Source organism: Ruditapes philippinarum, unplaced genomic scaffold (assembly GCF_026571515.1).
Source record: "Ruditapes philippinarum isolate M1 unplaced genomic scaffold, ASM2657151v2 ctg660_1_1_1_1, whole genome shotgun sequence".
Taxonomy (NCBI): Eukaryota; Metazoa; Mollusca; class Bivalvia; order Venerida; family Veneridae; genus Ruditapes; species Ruditapes philippinarum.
In genome coordinates this window covers 25,361-41,742 of record NW_026860859.1, presented here as the reverse complement: position 1 = coordinate 41,742, position 16,382 = coordinate 25,361, and positions in this window count along the sequence as shown.

Sequence of the window (16,382 nt, the reverse complement as noted above, 5' to 3'; positions counted from 1 at the left end):
TATACGCTAAACCGAACGTGACGTTAACGCGGGAATAAAAACTTTGTCAAATAAATACAGAATCTTTCATGAATATAAATACTGGCACGCGAGCAGTTCCCGTACAGAAGCAGTACCCGTATTTTTCATTTAAACGCTTGATTTTTACTTGCATTCTTCAAAAATTCATTTCAAATCAAGCAGATACATAAACGAGACAAAATCTAATTGTCAGTTCGGCAGTACGTATATAAAGTCTCATTTTAAATCACTTTCACCTGTGCGTCGTCAAAACGTGACCTTGTTTTCTCTTGGGGATTCCGTCCTTGCGCGCATGCGCAAAAATACTTACACGTGAGGCTTGTTAAAGGGTTTTCCACTAATACCACCTGTTTACAAATAAGTAGGCAATGAGATGAAAAAGTGTTTAATTATCAGAATGTTGACCAATATTACTATAAATAATAATTTTATGGCTTTGATGCGTAAAATATCATGCATACAAGCATGTTACTGCATATGAATGCGTTGTGGTAACGGTACCGGGAAATAGATACCCGCGTTTACTCTACGCTCTATTTCCTGAATTACATCTATTTATCTCTTAGATAATGGTCTGTTCAACAATTGTAAATGAAAAATAGGTCCGATATAATAAAATTTTATAATTATAAGGGGTTAGATTTTATGTACGGGAACTACTTCTCTTCATACAAAATAATGGATAATTTCGGTACCCCATATGAGGCCTCATAAGTAAGGGTTATTCTATGTTTATAACATGATGGAATTTCCATGATTTGTGTGACGAGCCGAATATTGATGTGTAATATTCAATTATTGGTGAGTGAGCGTAATAAAAAATAATGATTAAGTAACTAAGATTTTTGTACGGGAACTGCTCGCATGCCAGTACAGCAATATACAAAAAATTACACATATAATATGGATCTGCACATGTGATACAAAAATTCTCATAATAAATAATAATAATAATAAAAATAATAAAAAAAACTTGATATGAGAAAAAACATAATACATGTATATGTATACCGGCTCAATAATGACAAAGTTATATATTGTACAAAACTTTTGCATTAATACCATTAGGTGATAATGTGTTAAGAAGCTTATGAATTTTGTTATTATTATTATTTTTTTGTTCAAAGCTGTCAAGTACATACACAAATAAATTGTGCGTTCGGTCGAGTTTAACCCATTCCGATGAAAACGGAGGGTCTTCTTTAGACAATATGAGGCCAAGAAATATGTCCATGAGATTTCCGAGTGGCATGGTCGTTTTTTGTTCCGTCTAGACTATAAAAATTGTATATAAACATCTTTTTTTCCTCAGCCAACCGTTTAAACAACATTTGTCTGTTTCCAATGCGGATTCGATTTTGTACAAGTTGAGAGGGTCTTCTTTGCACAAAATAATGCCAAAAAACCCTAACCCAAGCAATATGGCCGAACTTTTTCCGCATGGCATGGTCGTTTGTGTTACGGCGATTTGGTCTTTCTCTATATAAAATGTATAAAAAAATACAATATTTTTCAGTTATCCATTTAAAGACCTTTTGTCCGCTTCCACATTTTGTACAAGTTTGGAGGGTCTTCTTTAGACAATATAAGGCCCAAAGCCCTAACCCAAGAAAAATGTCCGTGGCATGGTCATTTTGTTCCGGCGATTTGTTCTTTCTCTCTATAAACTGTATACAAAACAGCATTTTCATCAGCCAACCGTTTAAACAGCAGTTTTCTGATTCCAATGCAGATTCCATTGTGTACAAGTTTGGAGGGTATTCTTTTTTTTTTTTTTAAAACCCCCCTTTTCCTCAGCCAACCGTTAAAACACCATTTGTCTTATTCTAATGCGGATTCGATTTTGTACAAGTCTGGAGATTTTTCTTTAGACAATATAAGGCCCTAAGCCCTAACCCAAGAAATATTTCCATGAGATTTCCGCGTGACATGGTCGTTTTTTTGTTCCGGTGATTTGTTCTTTCCCTATATAAATTGTATAAAAACAGCATTTTCCTCAGCCAACCGTTTAAACAGCATTTTTTCTGAGTTTTGAGGGTCTTCTTTAAACAATAAATATAAGGCCCAAAACCCTAATCCCAAGAAATATGTCCATAAGATTTCGAATGCGGATTCGATTTTGTACAAGTCTGGGGATTTTTCTATAGACAATATAAGGCCTAAAGCCCTAAGCCAAGAAATATTTCCATGAGATTTCTGCGTGACATGGTCGTTTTTTGTTCCGGTGATTTGTTCTTTCCCTATATAAATTGTATAAAAAAAGCATTTTCCTCAGCCAACCGTTTAAACAGCATTTTTTTCTGAGTTTTGAGGGTCGTCTTTTAACAATAAGTATAAGGCCCAAAGCCCTAATCCCAAGAAATATGTCCATAAGATTTCCGCGTGGCAGGGTCGTTTTTTTGTTTCGACGATTTGTGCTTTTCCTATATAAATTGTATAAACAACAAACAGCAATTTTTTAAAACTCCATTTGTCTGATTCCAATGCGGAGTCGGCCTCGAGTCGGCAAATGATGAAATACTTTCTATTTTAAATACATGTACAAATAAATAATGTTCAGGGCTCATCACGATTGTGTCGGCACACATTTTCTGCATTGTATTCCCATTTCACTCTTTTGAAAGATCAAAGGAAAATCAACTTTACCAAAAATGCATTATGCCACAAGCGATTATTGCACGGTGATAAGTGTGTGGATGGTTGTAAACACCCATATTCCATTTTTATTTTGGAATAAACCAACTGGAATTGATAAAAGCCGTGATTACAGGCAATGATTAAGATATTTTGTAGGACAATATGGTCATTTCGATTAAACAGTGAAAATATCGTAAACGTTTAGGAATGAAAATCGAAACGAATCCGTTTAAAACGTGTGGGGGCCTTACCAAGAAATATGTCCATGAGATTTCCGCGTGGCATGGTCGGTTTTTGGACGGTCGATTTGGTTTTTTGCCCGTATCTGAAAAAGCAACATCTTAGAGGCATCATCCTTCTCAAACTGAGAATTACATTATTTCAATACTTTCTAAAAATGAAAGTAAGTAAAGTGTGACAAATAAACACGAATTGAGGACATGCACAGTTAGTTATTGTAAAATGAACGCTACATACGTAAACAAAAAAAAAAACAACAAAAAATACTGTAATTATTAAGGTGATTAGATGATCTTCTTCACAGCAATATAAGGTTCATAGCTCTTCCGCAAGAAAAATGATAGCAAGAGGTCCGGGTAAAATTGTCGCTTTTCGGACCGGCGATTTGTTCTCAAATTACGAAAATGTAAGAATATCTGATGGGTCAAATTACATCTTCGAACAAAAGCAACATATTGGCTATAAGTTTCGTTAGTCTCCGAATAAGCTCTAATCAGTGATACACGGTGAGGCGTTCCGAAGTTAACGAAGCAGCAAAATTTCGGTATTACCTAATATAACATTTCATGTAAATAAAGGGAGGTAATTAGACATTTATTTTCCATAAATTCTAAGTCAAATTTTCCAATAAGAAAAGAATGCATGTAATTTATTGATTAAATATAATGTGCACAAATATTTGCATTACACATTTTACATATCCTTTGATGTTTGAAAATTGTTTTATTTGCATAATTATTTACATATATAAGTTTTGCAAGTGTGGTATTCACACAGTAATAATAACAATCGCAAAGCATACAGGATCTTTAAAATATTGGTGAATAACCAATACCTTGTTAACACTAGATCAACTACGTTTTCGCCGTTATGGGTCATGCACGTGAAATTACCATTATCGTCGCGTAAACATGTATTGCATTTACTAGTATTCGGGAAACATCAGTAACATTTTCGATTCATTAAAAGTGATATCTAAACTTTTGAAACACTCTCTTATGTAACATGTATATAATTATGTGTTTTAACTATGTCATTGTTGTCACAAATGTAGATGTCGATGTGCTGTATATGCACAAGACTGAATAAATTTTCTGTTCTGTTCCTGTTTATAACACACTTATTCAAACGTTTGCTTTAGTGAATTCCTCCATAACGGTAACCCAATACTGATACCTTTCAACTGATAGATCCTACTCTGACTTTTCATTTGAATTACAATAGATTTAACCAAACATTGGCATGTGCTATTTTCTTAACAAATATGTTGTGGTGAAATTGTTATTGTATCCACTAATCTGATAATTAGAATTACACAGGTCAGGGATCTATGCATATAGTCACTCACTACTTATGCAGATGAAAATAATATAATAAATAATAGTCAAGCATTGGGTTTTTTAGGAAGGGGTTTTCGACCACAGACCAAATTTTTGTATTACATCATTTAATCAATTACGTTAATAACAGTAAAAATAAATTATTCTATGCTTTCTTCGACTTCAAACAAGCCTTTGATACAGTCTGCAGAAATGGTCTTTGGCAAAAACTCTTTAACCTTAAAATAACAGGAAAATGTTTAAATACCATTAAAACTTGTACGATAACATTAAATCGTGTGTCAGAGTTAACTTTGAAGTTTTTTTGAAGCTTACGTCAAGGAGAGAACTTGTCCCTCTTCTTTTTCAATGTTTTTAAATGACCTTAGCGATTCTTTTGCAAAAAGTAATGACATTATTGGAATCACGGTACAAAATGACCAAAACGCAGACGAAATTCCTGAATTTTTTAAGATATTTATATTAATTTACGCTGACGACACTGTTATTTTATCTGAATCGGTTGAAGATTTTCAAGAATCATTACATTTGTATGAAGATTATTGTAAAACATGGAAACTTATTTTTATACATCTAAACTTAAAATTGTAGTGTTTTCTAAAGAACGACAACAAAACTATAATTCTATATTGAACAACGTAAGATTAGAGGTAATTACGGAGTACAAGTATCTAGGAGTTTTATTTTTGTAAAAGTGGATCATATACTTAAACTTAAAAGCTCATAGCATTACACGCTACTAGAGCAATGCATATTTGATAAGAAACTCAAGTCGACTTAGTTTACCAATTGATATCCAAATAGATCTTTTTAATAAAACAATTAAAACCTATTCTTCTTTATTGGGGCGGAAATATGGGGATATGGTAATATAGAAGTGATTGAACGAGCACAATTAAAAAAAAATATTTTAAATATGAAAAATCCACCCCAAATTATATGGTGTACGGAGAAACAGGCTGCCTGCGCTATCTATTGATATAAATGAAAGAATAATAATGTTTTGGGCTAGATTAAAAAAGCACGATGTAAATAACATCAAAAGAAATTGTCGTCTCTATTATACAATATTACATATAATCTTTCCAAAAACTTAAGTGAAAATAATTTGAGAAAACAATTTCCTTGGATTGCAAACTTAAGACAAATTTTTATAAATTGCGGTTTATGTAATATATGGGATACACAAAATTTTGGAAACGAGAAGTGGTTGAAATTAGCAAAAACTAAAAGATGTTTTTCTAAATGATTGGTATTCCGTTATTCAAAACTCTAGCAAAAGTACATTCTACAGAATATTCAAAAAAAATTTAAATTCGAAAAATACCTTTTATCAACTCCTAAACCTTTTCTTCGTTACATGATAAAATTTCGTACACGTAACCATAGATTACAATAGAAACCGGAAATTGGGCCCGAATACCAATCAATCAAAGAACATGTACTCTTGTAACAATAAAATAGGCGACGAATTTCATTACTTATTTGAATGTGTTTTGCTTAATGATGAAAGAAAGAAATTTTTGAAACCCTATTATTATAGACGTGCAAATACATTCAAACTAGATCAACTAATTAATACAGAAAACAAGAGCGAATATTTGAAATTATGTAAATTTGTTAAAACAATAATTTAAGATAATTAAAATTAGAATTTACCTCATATATGATTACTTACATTCCAAGAATTACTTACATTCCAAGACTATTACACGAATATTTCACAGATAAATCTTTTATTACCCATTGTAAAGTGTTTGTTTGTTATAATATTTGTCTAAATAGTATGACATTTTTTTCATTTAGCTTATAAGTATGAGTCTAGAAATGTCATTGTAAAGGTTTAAAATATTATGTCGTACATAATTGTACATCACTTGTCAGTTGTTTATATTATTATTTCTTTTCCCTTTTCCTTTTTTGTAACTATTCTCATCGTTTGTCGATAAATAAAAAGAAAGGTAATATGAAACGAAATTATACCCTTAGAGAGTGTCCAAATTACGTGACTCTCCACGGTTTTTTGTGGTAACATATTACTAAGAACTTGATCAATTTGTGGTTTTGATACATTGTTAATTGAACATACTGCAGTTCAGCAAATGATATGAATAAATACTCTTTCTACGAATTATTTTACCACTCAAATTATATAATTATACATTGTACATTTGTTTAAAGAGCCTCTACTAACATTGTATTTATTACTAACCACATTTATTCATGTTAACATGAAATGTGTGTAATAAAGGAAATTTGACTTGACTTGACTTGACTTGGTAATTAAATCGGTCTGCGTTGTTACATCAACGAATCAAGTTTTTCAATCTCCATTCATTTCTTGTTGCTGCTGGGGTAGATGCTGACTTTAGTTTAACGTAGGGTTGTACGGATGCGCAGGCTGGTCTCGATCCATGCTGGTCGCAAACCCATTATGTTGGTTTTGTCGTGACAAGGCTCATTTAATTGCGGACTAGTTTTTGTTCATTATATGATAATATACGCAAAGTTCTTGTATATGTGTTTATTAACATGGCAGTTTTATTATTTTACAACAGATCGATGTGAATTTGGTTCGGAAAGACAGAGTTTGAAGACATTCACAACAAGTTGATGAGCTGTCTAATCCACGTGATCTCAGAAAAAGGGGCGGAGTCAGTAGCGAGGCGACTCGGGAAGCTGTGTGACGTTCTTATGTGTTGCCGATACGTCACAGAGGTCGACATGAAACAAGTGAAAAAAATATTCCTTGAGTGGCCTTCATTTTCAAACTACAAAACTGGCAGATAGGAATTTCTTATAATTCAAAGCCTGTTTCAGTTACATTAAAAACAAAAACAGCAATTTCCAAAAGAAATAAAAATTTTGCTCAGTAATAATATTTTTTACACTTTGAAATATACGTTTTAGCATATTATTTGTAGATCTATTGTATTTTATTTTTTGAATTACATACTATTAGGTATATAAATTCAAACATAAATGTTAAATTATTTCGGGTATCTACACATATCAAAATTTCTTATTTTTCCCATTAATCCATGACATCAGAATCAATTACCTCAGGAAATATCATTTTAAAACTGTTAGATGTTACCATTTTTTTATTTCTACCCCTTGTGTTTTAATTGTGTTTTAACATAACACCCCCCCCCCCCCCTCACGTTTAAATATGTTTTACCATAATGTTTTACTATGTGTTTTATTTTAGCATAGACATGTATGTAATGTACTAAGTTACTGACTTTCTATTTCTTTTGTTCTTTTGAAAGATAACATCTGACTTTCTATTTCTTTTGTTCTTTTGAAAGATAACATCTGACTTTCTATTTCTTTTGTTCTTTTGAAAGATAACATCTGACTTTCTATTTCTTTTGTTCTTTTGAAAGATAACATCTGACTTTCTATTTCTTTTGTTCTTTTGAAAGAAAAGATAACATTCAAACAATCTAGTCTTATAGATCGAGAACGGTGGCCTTAAATGTAACGGTGGTCTATTGTTAATGTGTCGGCCACACAGAACAGTGGTCGATGGTTCGAGCCATATCGTCGGACATACAAAAGTTTCACGCTTTTTATTGAATTTCTGCTATGAGACATGATTCCAAAAAAACCTCCTCGAACAGAATATTAAAAATTGAATTAAAAAAAAAATAAAAAAAAGAAACAACAACAACAACAAGCCACAGTAAAACCAGTTTTCTTTTTAGTTGAAGTATATAATAATTATGTTACTGTAATAAAAGTCTGAACTTCATTTGAACCACTTCCTAAAACAAACTATTTGAGGGAATCTTGACCGTGCCCCAAACAGACCTCGACACCATGATACCTTGGTTGAGAGGCAGACACGCTAGTCACTAAGCCACCGCTTCCTTTACGATTTAACTGAAATTGTATTAAAGATGTTATATCAACATCGACTCAAAATTTCAAAATTGTTACAATCAAATGCAAGCGCAAGAAAGACCAATCAGGGCAGTTATATTAACTAAATACAATGTATATATTTTATATACAGTACAGTAAGATTATTGTTGTTGTTTATTTATTTATCTATTTCATTATTTAGTCAGGTGATATTGTTCAATGGTTGTCATTGGAAGTGAAGTTATATATTGTGCATGGTTATTTGTAAATAAATATTTTTAGATACATGTGTTTTTTTAACTTAACCATGTTAGTTCTTCAACAGAAATGAAACTTAGTCATAGAAAAGGCAACCAATATACACTGCCATGTTAGTAATACATAATTTTATGCCACGCCATATTTAGAAAGCGATATCCAATAGTTGTTTCAGACTGTTGTATATTTCCATTCGCGGAGCAATATAAATCATGTTATTATATACCTATAAATTTTCTCCCTAAAATACAGCCAATATTGAAGCACAAATACGTTTCATCGGATAGAAATTTCCGTATTATGTTAGTGACAAATACGGTACCATATATGGAAGTGACGGACTATTTTTGACGTTGGTTCCGATCTTAGCTTTGTATAACGTTGCATTTGGAAACGGGAACCAAAATTATTAAAGGCGTGGCCGGTTTTTAAGAATTACGTATTCATCCGTCAGTCATGAATTTATTTCTTGACAACTACATTTCATTTTCTGTATAAAACGAAAAGGTATATAATAAAAGGAAAATTATGTTGTAGTAACTTTCTTCGGTCTCGCGAGATATCAATTTTCCACCGCTGCTCGTAGCAAAATACAAAGCCACAGAAAGCTACTACAACATAATATTCCGTATTTATATCTTCTTCAGAAGTGCTATTGTTTTCCAAAGTAATTTAAGTTGTTTTAGTTTTAGGAAGCATTTCATGTAATCTGAGGGTGATTGTTGTCAGTTTTTCGTGATCAATAAAGACCCTTTGGTCTAATTTTCATAAACAATCGTGACATACAATATTGGATGCAGAAAAAAGAAAACAACAGCTCTAGCTAAAAAGGCTCTTAATGACACATATCATTGTAATATTGATGACGTAAAAAGTTGACGTAAAGGCCAACTAAGTTTATTCAGTATTTTAAACTTTTTTATATAGCGGATATTTGTTTGTTTGTGTGTAAGATGAAATTTTATTTCATCGAGTGGGCTTTAAAAACAGTATTCTCACGAGTGACGTAGCCACGAGTGAGAATACTGTTTTTAATGTTCACGAGATGAAATAAAATTACATCTTACACAACAAACAAACAAATTTTCTTTTTATTTTATGCTTAAAAACAAGTTAAAACGAAATTTCCTTAATATTTACGTTAATATTTAAATCTGTTTCCCCATTTAGAGCCTCAAAAAGTCGAATTTCTCATTAAATACAAGAAGTCATGGGCTGAAAAATAAGTTCCACAATCAATGTAAATGGTGGTGATAGTATTTATTTTATTACAAAATATGTCTGATCGCATGTTTAAATAATAAAAAAAAAACACTTCTAGTAGGAGAAAAAGTCCAACCATCCATCCATATTTCTGTTTACTGACTGCGAATTTATATTAGACCTGGCTAAGTTAAATGTAAGCGGCCGCCATTTTTAAAGTTGTGTATTTCACTGGAGGAAAATAATTGTGTTTGATTCAGAGGGATATCATTTGGATTTGTAAGTCATACACCTTTTTAAAGAAAGAAAACTTATTTGAGGATTGTAACAGACAATAAATAAGTGTTGACAGATGTGTAAACATTCAAAAAAGGATAGGAAATTGGAAAACTTGGAAGCCTTACGAACGCTGGGTTGTTTACATATTCTTCGACTGAAAGCTGCGGCATTGCTTTTCAAGTTTTCATAAAGCATACGGCAGTTTTTGCTCGTAGGATACTTAAATATTCCCAAATGTCATCAAGAGCAGTTTTGCAAGAGGAAGGAATGTATTTTTCAGACTGTAAAAATGAAACAAAAAATTAAAGAGACGACATTTGGTGATTGGTAATTTGAATGAATAGAAGTAACTTACTGTAAGTTTTCTTCTTTTTATTACTTTTGACATATAAGTTATTTATCAATTTTAGCTTTGCTTTTCTTTAAACAGCCTGACATTGACGGAATAGTCAGCAAAAATAAAATTGAGGTACCACATGGGAAAAATCTTAAAAAAGTAGTTTCGTCATTGAAAAGTGTGAAATTATATTTTGATAATTTTCACTGTGAAATTATCAAATATAATTTTCACGGATAAATCAGTAATCCACTGAAAAGCATAAAATAAATACCTATTACTTTTCTCCCTTAAATACACGCAAATATTGAAGCGAAAATACGCTTTAAACGGATAGAAATTTCCGTATTATTGTTAGTGACAAATACGGTACCATATATGGAAGTGCCCAAACTATTTTTTGACGTTGGTTCCGATCTTAGCTTTGTATAACGTTGCATTTGGAAACGGGAACCAAAATTATTAGAGGCGTGGCCAGTTTGCAAGAATTACGTATTCATCCGTCAGTAATGAATTTATTACTTGACAACTACATTTCATTTTCTGAATAAAACAAAAAGGTATATAATAAAAGGAAAATTTTGTTGTAGTAGCTTTCTGAGACTGTATTCTTCTACTCGCAACGTTGGAAAATTGATACCTCGCTCGACCTTCGGTCTCGCGGGAGATCAATTTTCCGCCGCTGCTCGTAGCAAAATACAAAGCATCAGAAAGCTACTTCAACATAATATTCCGTATGTACATCTGTTCAAAAACTTCAAAAGCACAAAAAGTAGGTCATTTGGTTAACATTATGGTTACCTGATAATAGACTTTAATGATGGTAATGAGGTGCTATTTTAATGTTGTAGCTCTTGCCACAAAACAGAGAAGGTCACTAGGTCAAAGTCGTGGTCAGCTGAGTTCAATTCTGCATCCCAAACATCAACAGGTATGTTTATCAATTAAAGTAAGTTCGATACATTAAAACTTCAAAGGGTACTTGCCAATTATTTTCATAAGCCAGTAGACCTTCGGGGACGTGTATGGAATAACACTGGTCAAGTTTGAATTATTTAGAGAGATAATGTAAATTCGTTATCATATTAAGATTTATATATGGCATGCAAGTACAGTTAACTCCGCTTATAACGAACTGATTGGGTAATTTAAAATATGTAGGAGTTCTTTGTAAGCATACAGCTAATTATAATTAATTCTTTGTATCAAAAGTTTTTATAAGCGAACATATTTACAAAAACAAACTGATTGTTTACCATGGTCCTCCATTTTGAAGAGCATTTGATTAATAAAAGTAACTCATTTGGGTTCGTCATTGTTGTGTCCCTTAAATTGATTCAAAATAATTGCATTGTTTTGCGAGGTCATAAACTTTTTTTGAAGGATAATGCCTAAAACATTGTAAAAGGCTCTGGCACCTTTAAACCACACAAAAATGCTGAGTCCACATTATCGTTTTTTTCCGGACGATCTCGCTTCCGTTTCAGTGAGGATGTGGACGTTTGATACTCCTGTAGAATAATTTCATTTTAAGACACAATACCCGACAGCATGCTTTTGCTATTTCACTTTTACTCCCTTTCTCAATTTCTCGTAAAATATCAGTTTGTTCCTAAATCAACGATTTTCGTTTTCTGTAAACATAATTTTTCGATTTTTTCTTCCTTTTATATTGAATTTCATCTATTATATTTTAAGGGTGACTTTTCCTTATAGATTTCTTTTCATTTCAATCAAGCGTACTTTGTACTTTTCAATAGATTTCACTCAAGAAATAACATGAGTAATTATGTTGAAAACCAATTGTAAATGGTCAAGAACTCGTGTTAAAAATATCCTATATAAAAAGCTATCAAGTACTGCTAAACAATTCAAGTTCAAAGCTGTAATATATAATCAGTTCAATAAAAACAAACGCTTTTCTTAAGCTTTCGACGTTTAGTCTTCTTCATAAAAAATTGAAGTTTATAAAATAACAAATGACAAATGACGCAACGTCCGTTTAACTATACGCTAAACCGAACGTGACGTTAACGCGGGAATAAAAACTTTGTCAAATAAATACAGAATCTTTCATGAATATAAATACAGTAATATACAAAAAAATACACATATAATATGGATCTGCACATGTGATACAAAAATTCTCATAATAAATAATAATAATAATAAAAATAAAAAAAAAAACTTGATATGAGAAAAAACATAATACATGTATATGTATACCGGCTCAATAATGACAAAGTTATATATTGTACAAAACTTTTGCATTAATACCATTAGGTGATAATGTGTTAAGAAGCTTATGAATTTTGTTATTATTATTATTTTTTTGTTCAAAGCTGTCAAGTACATACACAAATAAATTGTGCGTTCGGTCGAGTTTAACCCATTCCGATGAAAACGGAGGGTCTTCTTTAGACAATATGAGGCCCAAGAAATATGTCCATGAGATTTCCGAGTGGCATGGTCGTTTTTTGTTCCGTCTAGACTATAAAAATTGTATATAAACATCTTTTTTCCTCAGCCAACCGTTTAAACACCATTTGTCTGTTTCCAATGCGGATTCGATTTTGTACAAGTTGAGAGGGTCTTCTTTGCACAAAATAATGCCAAAAAACCCTAACCCAAGCAATATGGCCGAACTTTTTCCGCATGGCATGGTCGTTTGTGTTACGGCGATTTGTTCTTTCTCTATATAAAATGTATAAAAAAATACAATATTTTTCAGTTAACCATTTAAAGGCCTTTTGTCCGCTTCCACATTTTTTCAAGTTTGGAGGGTCTTCTTTAGACAATATAAGGCCCAAAGCCCTAACCCAAGAAAAATGTCCGTGGCATGGTCATTTTGTTCCGGCGATTTGTTCTTTCTCTCTATAAATTGTATACAAAACAGCATTTTCATCAGCCAACCGTTTAAACAGCAGTTTTCTGATTCCAATGCAGATTCCATTGTGTACAAGTTTGGAGGGTATTCTTATTTTTTTAAAACCCCCCTTTTCCTCAGCCAACCGTTAAAACACCATTTGTCTTATTCTAATGCGGATTCGATTTTGTACAAGTCTGGAGATTTTTCTTTAGACAATATAAGGCCTAAAGCCCTAACCCAAGAAATATTTTCATGAGATTTCCGCGTGACATGGTCGTTTTTTTGTTCCGGTGATTTGTTCTTTCCCTATATAAATTGTATAAAAACAGCATTTTCCTCAGCCAACCGTTTAAACAGCATTTTTTCTGAGTTTTGAGGGTCTTCTTTAAACAATAAATATAAGGCCCAAAACCCTAATCCCAAGAAATATGTCCATAAGATTTCCAATGCGGATTCGATTTTGTACAAGTCTGGAGATTTTTCTTTAGACAATATAAGGCCTAAAGCCCTAAGCCAAGAAATATTACCATGAGATTTCCGCGTGGCATGGTCGTTTTTTGTTCCGGTGATTTGTTCTTTCCCTATATAAATTGTATAAAAACAGCATTTTCCTCAGCCAACCGTTTAAACAGCATTTATTTTCTGAGTTTTGAGGGAATTCTTTTAACAATAAGTATAAGGTCCAAAGCCCTAATCCCAAGAAATATGTCCATAAGATTTCCGCGTGGCAGGGTCGTTTTTTTGTTCCGACGATTTATTCTTTTCCTATATAAATTGTATAAACAACAAACAGAAATTTTTTAAACTCCATTTGTCTGATTCCAATGCGGAGTCGGCCTCGAGTCGGCAAATGATGAAATACTTTCTATTTTAAATACATGTACAAATAAATAATGTTCAGGGCTCATCACGATTGTGTCGGCACACATTTTCTGCATTGTATTCCCATTTCACTCTTTTGAAAGATCAAAGGAAAATCAACTTTACCAAAAATGCATTATGCCACAAGCGATTATTGCACGGTGATAAGTGTGTGGATGGTTGTAAACACCCATATTCCATTTTTATTTTGGAATAAACCAACTGGAATTGATAAAAGCCGTGATTACAGGCAATGATTAAGATATTTTGTAGGACAATATGGTCATTTCGATTAAACAGTGAAAAATATCGTAAACGTTTAGGAATGAAAATCGAAACGAATCCGTTTAAACGTGTGGGGGCCTTACCAAGAAATATGTCCATGAGATTTCCGCGTGGCATGGTCGGTTTTTGGACGGTCGATTTGGTTTTTTGCCCGTATCTGAAAAAGCAACATCTTAGAGGCATCATCCTTCTCAAACTGAGAATTACATTATTTCAATACTTTCTAAAAATGAAAGTAAGTAAAGTGTGACAAATAAACACGAATTGAGGACATGCACAGTTAGTTATTGTAAAATGAACGCTACATACGTAAACAAAAAAAAAACAACAAAAAAATACTGTAATTATTAAGGTGATTAGATGATCTTCTTCACAGCAATATAAGGTTCATAGCTCTTCCGCAAGAAAAATGATAGCAAGAGGTCCGGGTAAAATTGTCGCTTTTCGGACCGGCGATTTGTTCTCAAATTACGAAAATGTAAGAATATCTGATGGGTCAAATTACATCTTCGAACAAAAGCAACATATTGGCTATAAGTTTCGTTAGTCTCCGAATAAGCTCTAATCAGTGATACACGGTGAGGCGTTCCGAAGTTAACGAAGCAGCAAAATTTCGGTACACGATTTACTGTGTCATATAGTAGTACTTGGTGATAAATTAGCTATATATTAACTGTAAAAACGTTATTAAAAATAAAATTAACAAACTAACAACAAAATAATCCTCGACAATTTAAACAATCAAAGGTTTTAAAAAAGGATTGGACCACTGTTTGTAGTGTTAAATGTTACGTAAATGATATTTTACGATTTTCCGATTTGTTCACATCGCTAAGTAAAGTCATGAAAGTCGTATTTCGCTTCCTCATAACATATGTTTTTATGAGACTAGCTGTCATGATTTTAAGTTTTAAATGAGATTCATTAACTTCAATTTGATACGCAAAAATGGATGCCGACAGCAATTATTCTCAAAACATTGGAGAGGTCTGATCATGGTCGGGGGAATATACATGGTTCATGTTTCAATTAGTGAGGTCTATTCATCACAACGGACTTGTTAAACTGCGAAATAATGAATGTTGCGAATTTAATAGAAACTACAATTTCACACCACATTCGTTCTTTAAAAGACAAACATTTTGGAAGTAAAACAACTCAATTTGCTTTTTTAATGTACAATAAAACCATTAAGTTTTACTTACACGTGTTCAATATGCATTTACTATGGATCGACAAACGGTGATTTTGACATTATGGCAATTATTGGCATTATTTGGTTATGTTATAAAAGACGTTTACATTCATGGTCGTTGGGGATGGTCATCAAGAATTGTATTTAACTTGTCCAAGAAATGTTAATAACTATTACATGTCAGGGGTATATACAAAACATTATAATGTAGGTTAAAATTTATTTTCGTAACATGCGTTGGCAATAATCTTCAGCTTTAGGCATTCGAAAAACTATATTCAGTTGCAAAAGAAAGTGTTCACTTGGTTACTTGGAAAATCTGTATGCATACATGTACATGTCCAAAATATTGGCAAATTTAGTTAAAATGTATAGATTTATAACATTATATTATCATGGTTTAATTTGTATTGAAATTTGATAATTAACAGAATTTTGGTTTCGTGGTGCAATATTGTGATTGTTATGGTATTAGCCTTGTAACGTGACCATTATTCAGTATATCTGTTGTGTAAATCAGAATGCCTGTATTATACATAACGCCATATGAACTTGAGTTCAAACGATGTTTCATTCAAAAATTCAAGTATTAAAAGGTAAAAATTCATTTACAAAAAGGCTCAGTTCTGCATTTTTCCCGCCCATCAGCTTTTTTCACGTAAACAATGGTCTGATAATATTCAAATTAAAATGACATATAAACCATTATAAAGGTAATATTTTTCTGCAAATTTTGATACCAATTATGCCAATATTTTGCTTAAATAAGTATACAAAATTTCCTTGTAACAAATCCACACTTTCTAACTCGGTATATAGTATGGCAGCGTTTGTAACAGTTTATTATATTGCAGGTGATGGAGCTGTATAAATAACACGTAGAGTTACAACATTCAGTTTATAAAACTGTTCAACTACAATATAATATTATAGACATATATAAACAACTATATGGAGATACCATAACATCTATATTTTATAAATATT